This window comes from Triticum aestivum, chromosome 7B (genome assembly GCF_018294505.1).
Source record: "Triticum aestivum cultivar Chinese Spring chromosome 7B, IWGSC CS RefSeq v2.1, whole genome shotgun sequence".
NCBI lineage: Eukaryota > Viridiplantae > Streptophyta > Magnoliopsida > Poales > Poaceae > Triticum > Triticum aestivum.
Window position 1 is genome coordinate 26,295,981 of NC_057813.1, and position 13,021 is coordinate 26,309,001.

A 13,021-nucleotide genomic window follows, 5' to 3' on the forward strand; every position below is an offset into this window, starting at 1 on the left:
GCCACCTTTTCTCGGTTAATGAACTCAATCTTCATGGAGTATTTGGATAAATTCGTCATGGTTTACCTCGATGATATACTCATCTACTCCAAGAACGAGGAAGAACATGCCGAACATCTAAGGCTAGTGTTGATGAAACTTCGAGAGCATCGCCTATATGCTAAATTTTCTAAGTGCGAATTTTGGTTGCCAGAAGTGACCTATCTAGGACATGTAATTTCTGGTAAGGGTATTGCTGTCAATCCCGAGCGAGTTCAAGCCGTCCTTAATTGGACTCCACCTGAATCGGTCAAGCAAGTTCGGAGTTTCCTTGGCTTAGCGAGCTATTGTCGCCGCTTTGTCGAGAACTTCTCCAAGGTTGCTAAACCTCTAACTGAACTCCTCAAGAAAGATAAAAAGTTCGAGTGGACTCCACAATGTGAGCACAGCTTCCAGGAACTGAAAAGACGCCTGACATCTGCTCCCGTATTGGTACCACCAGATTTCTCTAAGGACTTTGTTATCTATTGCGACGCCTCGCGGCAAGGACTAGGTTGCATTCTTATGCAAGATCGTCACGTAATTGCTTATGCTTCACGGCAATTGCACCCACATGAGGAGAATTATCCTACTCATGATCTAGAGCTTGCAGCTGTAGTCTATGCACTTAAAACCTGGCGACATTACCTCCTCGGTAATCGTTGCGAAATCTTCACCGATCACCAAAGTCTGAAGTACATCTTCACCCAACCGGATTTGAATCTCAGGCAAAGACGTTGGGTCGAGTTGATCACAGATTTTGACTTAGGGATAACTTACACCCCAGGAAAGGCCAATGTCATGGCTGATGCACTAAGTCGTAAATCTTATTGTAACAATCTGATGTTACAACAAAGTCAACCGCTTCTCCATGAGGAATTTCGGAAGCTTAACCTTCACATTGTTCCTCAAGGATTTCTTTCCACCTTGGTGGCGAAACCTACTCTTACGGATCAAATTATCGCTGCCCAAAAGCGAGATAAAGGGATATCTAGGATCAAGGAGAACATTGCTAGCGGAGGTGCTAGATGTTTCTCCACAAATGATCATGGTGTAGTGTACTTTGAGAACCGCTTAGTGGTTCCCAAGAACCAGCATCTACGGAAGTTGATCCTTAAGGAGGCTCATGAATCTCCTCTCACCATTCATCCCGGTAGTACCAAGATGTATCAGGACCTACGCCAGAGGTTCTGGTGGACTAGGATGAAGAGAGACATTGCTCAGTTTGTTGCTAGTTGCGACGTCTGTCGACGTGTAAAAGCAGAGCATCAATGGCCTGCTGGCACCCTTCAACCTTTAGCTATTCCTGAATGGAAATGGGATAAAATTGGTATGGATTTCATTACCGGTTTTCCCAGGACCAGGAGAGGGAATAATGCTATCTTCGTCGTTGTCGATCGTCTTTCCAAAGTAGCCCATTTCTTGCCTGTTCGCGAGAGTATAACCGCTAGTCAACTAGCAGACTTGTACATCTCCCGAATAGTATCCCTCCATGGTGTTCCACTAGAAATTAACTCGGATCGAGGAAGTCTCTTCACCTCTCGATTTTGGGAAAGTTTCCAAAATGCTATGGGAACCCGCCTTTCCTTTAGCACTGCCTTTCACCCTCAATCAAGTGGTCAAGTAGAACGCGTCAATCAGATTCTAGAAGACATGCTTCAAGCCTCTGTTATCTCATTCGGAATGGATTGGGAGAAATGTCTTCCATTTGCCAAATTTGCTTATAACAACAGCTATCAATCTAGCTTGGGTAAAGCCCCTTTTGAAGTTCTCTATGGACGAAGGTGTCGAACGCCTCTTAACTGGTCAGAAACCGGGGAAAGACAATTCTTTGGCCCGGACATGATCCAGGAAGCAGAAGAGCAAGTTCGCATTGTTCGTGAAAAGTTGAAAACAGCCCAATCTCGTCAAAAGAGTCAATATGACCGAAAACATAAGGCTATGACTTTTGAGGTTGACGAGAAGGCTTACCTTCGGGTTACTCCTCTGAAGGGAACCCATCGTTTCGGTATCAAAGGCAAATTGGCTCCTCGCTACATTGGACCCTTTCGCATTCTCGCTAAACGGGGAGAAGTTGCCTACCAATTGGAACTACCTCCGCATCTCTCCAGAGTCCACGATGTCTTCCACATTTCCCAACTCAGGCGTTGCTTCTCGGATCCTATCCGTGGAGTGGACCACGAAACGCTTGATCTTCAAGATAATCTCACGTATCAAGAGTACCCCGTTCGTATCCTCGATCAAGCCGAGCATACCACTCGACGTCATAATATCAAGTTTCTCAAGGTCCAATGGTCGCACCATTCTGAGAAGGAAGCAACTTGGGAAAGGGAGGATCGTCTTCGACTTGAGTACCCCGCCTTCTTTCCGGAGGAACCTAAATCTCGGGACGAGATTCTTTTGAGTGGGGGTGAGTTGTCACATCCTAGCTAGTTCATGCATTAGAGTGTTGCATCATGTCCATTTTTCTCAACAGAAACTTGAAATGGGGATGACAGAACCCCCAGCCCCCTCTAAAACCAACTAGGGTTTACTAAAAATATTTTCAATGAACCTGAAATGCCCTTCTAAAATGTCCATCATTTTTGTCTTGGTTTAGAACCCCTGCCAAAAGTGGTGCACAATTTTCTAGGTCATCCTAAGGTCTTTGAAAAAAGATATGCTCTGTATTCTCAAGAGCCCCACATAGCTCGCACCTATCAGAGCCCGGCCCGTTCCTCTTCTTAATTTGATCAGCCGCAGGGAGTTTACTGCGAACAGCTTGCCAAAGAAATATTTTAATCTTAGGAGGAATGTGGGCAGACCATATATCCTTAAACTTAGCAGAGCGGCCACGGGAAATAAGCTTAGAGTACGCCGATTTAACAGAAAAATGCCCCGAGGTGGAGATGGGCCAAACAACGGAATCCTCTTCCTCCGAGAGCAAAGGGAAGCAAGCAGTAAGGGGTTGCCAGTCTTCCAACTCCATAGGGGAAAGAGAGCGCCGGAAATTTAAAACCCAACCCTGAGCCGAGAGCTAAAAGATAGAGATCTCGTGATCATCACAATAAGAAAACAAAGTCGGAAAGGCAACCGCAAGCGTGGTGTCCCCGACCCACCAATCTAACCAGAAACGAATAGATTTACCATTTCTGACGACAAATTTAACAAGGGACCGGAAGATCGGTCTTACTTTAACAAGTTGATGCCAAAATTGAGAACCATCAGAAGCTGAGGCGATCTGATCTAGCGGGGGATGCGGTTTTTTACCATCGCGTTCCGCCTACAGCGCAAATCCAAGCCGCTCATCGCATGCAGTCTAATCCAGTCCACTGTTGTGTCAGCCATGCACCAGCCTATGTTTCTTTTCTGGCTAGGTCCTACGCATGCCTGCCCGTGCGCTCTTTTTTTAGTAGTTTCGTTTCCCTCCCATGCTCCCATGCTTGCGTTTAGGGATGCATAACTAAGGTCGCTAATTACTGTGGTAATTGTTACATATTAACGCACGGGCACCACTAATTGTGTTGTAAATAAAAGCACTAAAAAATCACGCGCGTGCAATCTTTATGATGGTGGTGTATGGATTTTATCACAAGTATAAATTTCTCAAAGAACTTTATAAAGGATGTGTATGAACTTTACAATAAAATCAGAAGGACTTTTTCAAAAACCAATAAAAACCTAAAGTTCTTTGATATTTGACTATAAAGTTCCAAAAAGAGTTAATAAAGTTCTCTACCTATTTTTTCAAAAGTTATGAGCTATTCCAGAGTTTTTCAAAAGTTCTTCTGTTTTTCATGGCAAAGTTCAGACACCAAATTAACAATCCTTGGTTCTCTATGCAACTATTTCAAAAACGTTCTTTTAGAACAATTTAAACAACGGGATATTTTAATTTTGTTGTGGTTGAATTATTTCTAGCACCGGCGGCTGGAGAGATAATCACGGGGATTACTACATCGGCTGGAGAGATAAATGGTACACATGCGAAGAATCTAGCAACAGTGCACCTACTACCTAACATGAATACCCTGGGTCCTAGTGGGGTCCTTGTCAGTTTTCTCACATGCATGTCCGATCATGGGCAAGTATGGGCGGTGGAGATAGGCGTTGCGTATAGAACGCGAATGTAAAAGACTTTTTTGTCTAGCGGGCTTCATCAACTGCAACCGCATGCGCGCGTCGAGGAAACGCTCGGTGGGCCGTGCCGCCACCCGTTTTGGGAATTATTTCATTGGGCCTATAGAATGGTGGTTTCACAAAAAATAGAAAGCCCAAGCTGCAGCCCACATCAGGCAGCGAAAACCAAACCCTTTCCTTCGACGCCTCGCCTTTCCCAGTTTTGCGTCACAACGGCGGCGGCGCCGCCGCCGCCCAAGGTCGCGAGCACCCACGGATGAAGACCAACGGCGCAGCCTCTCGTTCCATAAGCAGCCGAATACTTGTACCCATCCCCGTAAAATTAGTTGTATGGCAGACGAATAGTTTGTGTTCGTCCTTTGTCTTCCCAAATACAGCGTCTAGTAGTAGCTCCCTTCTTGGCCTAAATTTTGCACATGCGATGCGATATTGAGTTTCTCACATCATTTTCGTGTTTGTGCTTAATTCTAGAGGTACCCATTTGGTTCGAGAGAGTGCCCAAAAGAAGGAGAACGGTGGGAAGGTTAATTTGGTTCAGCACCAGCCTTGTTCACCGTGTGGCCTTCTTGTTCTTTCTGCAGATCCAGCCACCCACATCCAACCATATCCAGGTGCTCTTATTCCTTATCTTGTCTGTATTTAAGCAACTTGTGTGGTGATGTCTTCTCAAAAGTATTTATCCGGTAACCATAGAAGGTAAGAGAGTAAGCAGATAGATAGACAAGGAGCAGAATTGATTTTGTATCCCATAGTAAGACAGTAAGTTCAGACATTCACTGTATTGGTCGGGAAGATCTGGAAAATATAAGTCAGAACATTAATTTTCTATAACCGCAAATTTAAACATGGTCCCTATTACCTTCCACAAAAATTAACTTTATATCGGACAATAACACATTATGCTCGGCCGACGTCGACGTCGGCGGGACACTTCTCCTCCTCGCCCCGCGGTGTTGTGGCGGGGCGGCCTCCCTTGCGCCAGGACGGTGCGTGGGGCGTGGGGCTTGGCGAGGCGCTGACAGTCTGTGTTTCCTGCGACGGTGTGGCGCGGGTGGCTGGCGTCCTGGAGGGCTTCGCGAAGGAGGGGTGTGCCTGCGCGGGGATTTGGGGGCAGATCAGAATCTGGCCCGATCTAGTTCCCGGTGGTTGCAAACGATGGGGGTTGCGCTCGGTGTGGGCCGGAGGCCTCTGCTGTGTCCTTTGCAATGGTGGCTGAAGGCGGCTGGTGGTGGCTCGCATGGCAATTGGCTATGGCGACGGTGAGGGCTTCACCCAGATCTGGTGCCCGGCGGCCTACCGATGGCGAGGCTGAGGGTAACGCAGGCTGGCGGCCCTGCTGTGCTTCAGAGGCGGTGGTCGGTGGCGGGGGTGGTCCGCAGTTCGTGTGGCTGGGCTAACTGGGGTTGGTGGTGCGTGCTTGTGTTCTGGCAGGAGGCGCAGGATGGTGGTGCAGCCTTCTCTTCTCCTATGTTTGAGCTAGCGGTGTGTGGGGCTTGGCGGGTGCCGGGTGTGGTACCAGCGGCACGCGCGACGGGAACCGGCTCCTCTAAATACAGAAGGCACGCCAGGGTGAACTGTAGCCGGAATTACTGTTTGCACACTGTAGCGGAATGTATTGTTTCGGTTCTGTAGCATTTGCACTGTTTGCGCGCTGTAGCAAATAGATCTGAGCCATTTATACTGCATCTAACAGCTGATAGATGCCCAAAGGCAGGGTACTGTAGCGTCCCTGCCGTGCTCACTGCACGGTAGAGGAGCCGGTTCGGTGTCTTCGACATGGGGCTTGTGCTCGGGCGGACCAGCTTGGGGCCCGAGGTGGGTCGGGGCTCTCACCCCGAGTAGGGGAGGTTGGTTGTGGTCCGGGTGGTGCTGTGGTCGGTGGTGACGGTCGGGTTATCATTGCATCGGTGCATGGATCGGCGCCGATGACGCGGACATGTCGTGCGGGCTAGCTTGGGCCAGGGCTTGGGGCGTGCTCGCGGATGGCCGTCGGCAATCACGTAGTCGTGTCCTCTCAATACACCGCGATTGGCTGAGGACACAAGTGTGGGTGCCTCCAACGATGGAGGCGCCTACCCACACTCGATGACTGATGTCGGCCTAGGAGTGGATATGCTCTTCCTACCGTGGTTGAGTGCACCGTGAAGTGAATGATGTGTAGTGTCTCGCGACAGGGATGCTAGGTTGATGGCCCCGAATGGCAGTCCGCATGGTTGGCTCCCCGGCAGGTACCATCATGGCGGATATGGCTCTCTTCCCTGGTTGTGTGGGCGACGGGAGGTGTAGCGATGGTTGCTCGGGTGTGCTCCTTGCTCTCACACGGGTGACGCCCTGATCCGGATATGGGGATTTGGCCTCATCGCGCTTGTCCTGGTGGTGGCACGGGTGAGTTGCCGGGCAAAAGCTCCGCGCTGCATCGACGATGACGGCACCAGTGGGTGTCGTGCTCTTCCTAAAGACGTCGTCGAGGTTCTTCTCTCTATGTCAAGGTTCCGGTTGAAGACCTTTGTCCATTGCGGACTCGGCAGCGACAACACTCTGCATCGGTCTCGCTCTTGAGGGCGTTGTCGTGGAGCTTAGGTGTACTAGGTTATTTGGTGGTCGCGTAATCGTGTGCGTTCTGCGTGATCCGATTGTTCTGGATCGGCTTTGTAAGAGGGCTACCTCACCATGTTGTATCGTTCAGCCATGTACTTTATTCGATTGTTGCTTTATATGTAAAGCGGGACGAAAGCCTGTTTCGAGAAATATAGATACTCATGAATAAAGAGTGCAAGAGAGAACGATATAAATTAGTATAGAAGTCCTTGATCCGTTGTCACAAACAAAAATGCCTTACCAATAAGTAACCATACTTAACATAAAGATTTGTAGTTAAACGAGAGAATATCTGCGTGGACATTCATTTAGGCTACAATCCGTTTTCTGTAATTTGAATTGTACTAGCGATGACAAAAGTCCTTACAAAAAAGTTATATGACATTTACTGTATACTAGTAGACCGCCCGTGCGTTACTATGGACTACAATACAATGCATATAAATGAATTAAACAAATGACTAAAGTTGTCTTCAAGGTCGAAGCTCATTTCTCCCTTGTGTATTTGGGCATGTTTGGACATCAAGCGGACGGCCGGTAGGCTCTCCAAAATTCAGCTGTGTGAACAATCGCTGCAACATAGCTAACACTTCATTTGCAATCAACCACTCTCTTCCCATAACATCCTTTCTTTCTGTCATTGTAGCCCAATTGTTGAGCTCCCTCCATAGTCACGCATTTCCTCACACCGCCAACCCGTCAACCACGTTGGGGGACACCCGAAGACAACCATCCTTATGGTCGCCATCTCGCTAGGAGGGACAAAGAGCGAGGCATAAACATACACATACATAAGCTAATTCACTATTTCATTAATTGATTACTTAATATGATGTCTTGTATCCTCTACATGGACAAAAAAAAATATAATCTTCATTCTACAGAATGAAATTGAAAACTTGTGAACAAAATCACAAATAAGTATTGAAAAGTAAGAAAACATGAGGATCCTTAAATTGGTGATACGATTTACATGATACTAACTCCTTCCATATACATAGGTCCCCTATCAAAATACTGAGAAAAAGAGAAGTAATTAATGGCCGTCTCATGGGCCTCGCATACTTGGACGGACGATGTAAATGAAATCCATATAGTATTAACTAAATTATAAGGTGCTTCCAATCAAAACAAAACATTTATAAGGGAAGGGGCTACTACAACTTGCACAGTCCTGAGCCACCATGCTGCTAACACACTCATTGTCCAGTGTATCCAAGTCATCTCTTCCTCTCCCCATCACAAGTGACATGTTCAAACTCCAAAGTCGATGGATTGGATCCTTCAATGCGAAGACACCAAATTTTGAGCTCCAAGGTGCAACCTTGCAGCCTTCGTGGCCAGAGAGGCCAGATATAGTGCACTTTTGAGAACGAGAAACATTCACATGAAGCAGTATATTGGCCGAGGTAGCATACTATCAAATTTATATCCGATTATATTTGTATACCTCTCATAACATAGAGATTGACAAGATATGATGATTATCACTTGAGAACATATACCAGCAACAAAAATATCCACAAAATATAAACACATATCACTTTTAGAAAGGTAAAACTTTGAGACATAGCAAAACACTATATGCCTAGATGTAAAAAATGACAAAAGGAGAATAGGAATAAATATGAGGACGTGGAGTATTTGAACCCGAGCTCACATGCTCATTGACGAACATTAAAATCCGAAAACACAATAATAAAATAAAAAAACTGATTTTTTTATAAACATTTATGAAAGTTTTAACTTCTTGCAAATGTTTTTGATGAAATGACATTCGTGTAGGTCTGGGCAAAAAAAATCGACGCTCCAAAAGATTTGTTCTTGGAAGCATTTTGGAGTATCGATTTTTTTTCTTTTTGTCTAGACGTCCACCAATGTTATTTCATCGACAAAAATTGCAGGAAGTTAAAACTTTCATTGATCTTTAAATCCAGAATTTTTTGGATTTTACTGTTCATCAGGGATCTCGTGAACTCGGGATGAAAAGAGCACTTTCGTAAATATGAGTGGAATTAAATAGAGCTAAGAGCTAATAGCTTATGTACATTTGGAGAAGCCAATATTGTAAGTTTAGTGCAAGGAAGTTTCTGCAGAAAATGAAGTTATTTAGTAAAAATGATATCTTTTTACGTCGTGCCGTCCAACCCCCTAACACTCATTATCATGGCGCATCCATATCTTTCGGTTTCAATGGAATAAAGTTACCGCTAATTAGAAGTTCGCCATCTTCCCTGAACATTGCATTGTAATTTCTAGATTGAAATACCTACGAGTTTGCCATTTCTTATGGTAAATGTAAATTCTTAATACTGAATGATAATTTTGTTATGTAAAATTTTGTTAAGTGACAAAACATGGTAAATATGGAAGATGGTAGAACCTGAAGTACATGATTGGAGACAATTCAAGTGTTTATAGCCAACAATTCTGAACATGTACACACACTGCTGAACTGATAGGAAGCAAAACTCACCGGTGGTCTAAGACTTCTCATCACCAGGCACATCTCCTCTTCACGTGAACGGCCTTTGGTGTCGCCAAAGCAATAACCTCCAACTCATTGGCATCAAGCTCAACCACCTTGCCCATAACCTTCCCACGGTGTGATACGAGTACGAACCAGTGGCGGAGCCAGAAAATATCTATAAGGGAGGCCAAGTGCTACTAAAACAGGTTGGGGAGGGCCAAAGTGTTGAAAAATAGATTTTTAGCAGCAAATTAGTACTAATTTTGCCATTGGTCATAGCAAATTACATGCAAAATCATGGTGTTAGGGGGGAGGGGGGGCGGCCAGGGCCCCTGCTGGCCCCCTGTGTCCGCCACTGGTACGACATAGTGAGACCAGCTTAGGACTTTGTACAACTAAAATCATTAAGTGGACATTTGATCAAGCACAAACATAGACATGGAGAGAGAAGAATAAAAATTCTAATGTATGCACCTCATTGTACCAATCATCGTCTTCGTATTGTCGGCAATGAACATTTGTTTCACCGGGAAGTGGACCCCCAAATCTATTGGCTTGTCTGTCATGAACCCTCGCCACAGATGGATTGCAAGCTATAAATTTAAGTTTTCAGAAAGGAAATGTCATGAGACCATTGCCCATCAGATCTTCATTGCACCACAGTGAACACATGAGAAGCATCAAACTCACAATGGACTTGCGTGGTTGGTCCATGCATCCGTGGTGGGCTGCTTCTTGGGTCCTCTGATGATAACATTCCCAAACAACTCCTCTGCGTCCTCCGGCATGGTTGGCCACATGCCCCTCTTGAGGTCCAGTATTAAGGTTGGCCGTGGGTACAAAAATCTATATTAATTGTTAAAAATGCAAAAAAATCATAAATATGATTCATGCATAGACACCTTGCTGGAGAGGACAATCTGACAGAGATGAAAAAGAGGTGTGAAGGAGGGATTCTCCTGGCTGTCATTTTCATCGCCAAGGCTGCTAGTATAGGGAGGATATGGAGGAGGTACTCGTGCTACCGCAGGTGACCATCCCCGACCGGCCATGAATCATCTCCTCGCAGTGTGATGGAACTGACCATCCCCAACCAGCCATGAATCGTCCTCGCAGGTGATCGTCCGCGACCAGCCACGGATCATCCTCGTAGTGAGATGGAACTAACCATATACGAATGAATTGAAGTAGCTAGAAAATAAAACTAAAGATATTTTTCAAAGAAATAATATAAGTAAGAAGAATGGTGTCAAGGGAGGGAGGCTGGATCTAACGTGCAGCGGACTGCTCACTATGTATATATTTTGGCTGTTCAGCATTGAGAAGATGACACTTATCCAAAATGATTATATCAATTTAGCATCATTTGTTCAGATGATGTGGAAATATTGTGAGTATAGAAATAAGACAAATATGACATATAGTACACTAAATGACGCCTTGAATTTCATAAAAGTCTGTTGGCTAACTAATCAACAACGAAACTCTAAAATCAACCAAGAATTCTACCCTGCACTCAAATCTCTAGTTGACCAAATGATATATATCAAGATGAGAATAATGTACCATGATGCAGAAAAAAAGATGGAACCAATATGCTACAGGAAGTTACTGAAACAACAAAGCAAACATGAATTATATCACCTAAAGTGGTCATCAACAGTGGCATCAGCTTTTCCTTCAGCGCACTTGGTAATATAGCAGGCAATCTAGACACTCCATGATTAGTTTCCAAATCCATAATTTCAATGAGAGAAAACAAGAATGGAAGCTACAAAATGTATCCATATCTACCTATGGGCAGGCTCACGGGTACTGCAGATTGTGTTAAAAAATCGTACTCTCTCCCTGTATTAATTAGTATGTTATTTCTGTAAGCAAATTAGGCAGCGGCAGTGCCTCAATAAGAATAATTATGCCATTCAAAAATAATAAGAAGAATCATTATACATGACACAATGGGCAGCATGAAAATCACGGCTCACAAGATTCAGAGATATACATACCAAGAAAAAGACAAAGAAAATCTGAAGAACCACACCCTGCATTAGTGCATCGTCCCGAGCATGACACAGATAGACGAACGCCCTTGAGGTCGAGGCAGAGCGAGAATCCTACCAGGCCAGAGGCGTGCTCCAAATCAGGGACGTGTGCGTGCATACTGACACCTCCATAAGCTTGTCCGTGCAACCGCAGCTTCATTCGCTCTCGCAACTGCTCGGGTCGACGCAGCTGCGCAGCTGCTGCTCCATCCCCTCGCCGCTGCTCGGGTTGTCGTGGCCTCTCCTCTTTACCTTCGCTCCTCAACTTGTGCACCGCATTTGCCACCTGGTCTGGCCGCCCCCGCCGACCCGGGATCGTTCCAACGCAATATTTCCCTCGGTATTATGAAAATCTGCAGAAGAAGTTGTGAAACATCATCAGCCATCAAGAGTGTACCCTGCATACAGAAGACCAAGATTGGTACGTGCATATAAAACTGAGAACCAGCAGATTTGATTCAAACACAAAAGAAAATGGGCAAGCTTATGCTATCCTGCTGAGCCGCAGCAGGCACTACCCCTCCTCATTTCAGGAGGAACAGTAGCACAACCAGAAACACCCCGCCACGGCTCGAGACGAAGACCACCTCGTCGGCCGAGCATGGAGACGAGGAAGGCCGAACCTGCAAGACGTTAGCAGCGCTGCCACACCTAAGATGGAGGCGGCTAGACGAGAGACGGGGGCGGATAGGAATTCAGGGGATTGGATCGTGGCCGGCTTCCGGATCAGATCATTGGCGGGACCGAGATGGGAGGGGATGCGAATTCAAGGGATGAGGGATGTGGAGTGGGGATCACGAGAGCTTATCCATCTCTTGGAGGGGCCGCCATCCATGCCGAGCAGCAGCAACAAGGTTCTGTCGTCGTGGTGGTGCACCGGTGCTTCGGGGGGCTGCTACGGGCCGCCGTTCTGGTCGCCACCGGCGGAGGTCGGCAGACGAGAAAGACATTGGACGACCGAGGGCGGGAACCATGGTTCCGCGATGACGATTACCAGTTTCTGGCGTTGTCCTTGTTGTTGGTGGAGGCCTCTGGGCGGTACAATGGCGAACTCCAGGTCATCGACCAACTCCAGAGCCTAGATCATGCCACGCCACGCGACGACCACATCCCGACGCCCAAGCGCGGCCGTTCCCTTGTCCGTGGTGGATCCCGTCGCACGCAGTGGTGGAGGCCGGATCCCTTCGGGAGGGGGTATAAGGGCCCAACGGCGGACGGCTCTGAGTGGAGGTCGCTACCATCACGACGCCAGTGGAGACCGTGGTTAGCGGTGTTGCAGGCGACGATGCGTGCAGAGGAGGATCGGGAGGGCTGCGGCCGCCATGGCGTCCGAGGGGAACGGGGGCGGCATCGCTGCCAGGAGGGTAATGGGGGTGGGGTGTGAGCGCTGGGGAGGATTTTTTTTTTCTTTCACCGGTTGCACGGGAATAAAAATCGGCGAGGGATGGGGAGTTCGATCGATGGGGCAGAGGTACGAATGAACGACTTACGAAGTAGAGAAGATTAGGAGTAGAAAGATTAAGAAAGGCAAGAATCGATGTGTTAGGAAAGTTAGTATTTATAGTACTTTCCTCGAAACCCTAATACCCCTTGGCGGCGATTAGGGTTCGGTAGACTCAACGGCGCCCGTGGATCTAATCGGCGGGGCGCAGCGGCGGTCTGCAACAGGATGGCTTCAGCGTCCGCGGGGAACGGACGGCGTGGTGGTGGCGCTCTCTCCCCTCGCTCGGCTCGAGCGCAGATGGAGGAAGCGCTCGGCAAATTGGACATCTCC

General features: G+C 46.9%; 1 long non-coding RNA gene across 1 annotated transcript; it reads right to left on the minus strand.

Annotated features, from left to right (window-relative positions):
• Positions 1-11,109: 11,109 nt before the first annotated feature.
• LOC123162440 (uncharacterized) lies at positions 11,110-12,690 on the minus strand. The gene is made up of 2 exons (XR_006481284.1): positions 12,242-12,690; positions 11,110-11,600 (listed from the first exon to the last, which is right to left on the minus strand). It is a non-coding gene; the product is annotated as an uncharacterized lncRNA (long non-coding RNA).
• Between the last annotated feature and the right edge of the window lie 331 nt (positions 12,691-13,021).